Genomic DNA, 923 nt, shown 5'->3' with positions numbered 1-923 from the left:
GGGTCACACACTAACGAGTGTTCTAATCTTTGCTATAGAATTATTTAATTATTATTTTGATTTGATCAAATAAATAATTATATTAATTCAAATGGAATATTATTATATTCTTTGCTAGCACCAAGAATATAATAATAATAGTATGATAATTGAGAATATTAAATGAGATTTGAGAATAATTAGTTATTCTATTTCTAAATTTGAATTCTAAATTTGGATGAGATCCTAGTTGATTCTATTTCAAATTGAGTTATGATATGATTCATAAATTTGAAGGATTCAGATTTTGAATTTTAATATATGATTTAAATTTAAATTGAGATTCAAATTTAAAATCAATAACAAATTACATACTATATATATATATATGTATGCCAAGAGTAGAGGAATATGGTGAATAGAAAAGAGAATAACAAGAGTTTTATTCTTTTACCTCTACACACATAAATGTATGTGAGCCTAATTTTTGGAGAAGAATTTTATGGTGTGCAAAGAGTTGCAAGAGGTTTCTCAATTTAGATCAGATGTCCATTGGTCAAGGAGTTGACAACAAAGGTTGGTCTCGGTGTGGATACGCATAGCGCCTTCGTACCATCGAAGGAGAAAAGATATTTTTACTAGCGTACTCAGGTATTCAGATCTGATCTACTATATATTTATTATTGGAATAAAGTTTAAGCACAAAATAGATCTTTAAGGATTACTTTATTTTCTTCCACTGCGTGTTATGAACACATGGTAATCCTTCAAGAACAAATCAGAGAGAAAAAGCTGATTATGTTGCAGCTGGAGATCTTCAAAGAAGGAATGTGAAGATGAAGGAGTGAGGGCTGCGAAGAATGGAGACCTAATTTGATTTACACAAAAAATAAAGTTAAAATTAATTAATTGAAATTGGGTATTTTAGATATAAAATATTATTA

The sequence above is a fragment of the Arachis ipaensis genome, chromosome B05 (assembly GCF_000816755.2).
Source record: "Arachis ipaensis cultivar K30076 chromosome B05, Araip1.1, whole genome shotgun sequence".
In the NCBI taxonomy this organism is placed as follows: Eukaryota; Viridiplantae; Streptophyta; class Magnoliopsida; order Fabales; family Fabaceae; genus Arachis; species Arachis ipaensis.
The sequence above is the reverse complement of the archived record's forward strand: the minus strand, read 5'-3'. Positions refer to the sequence as shown.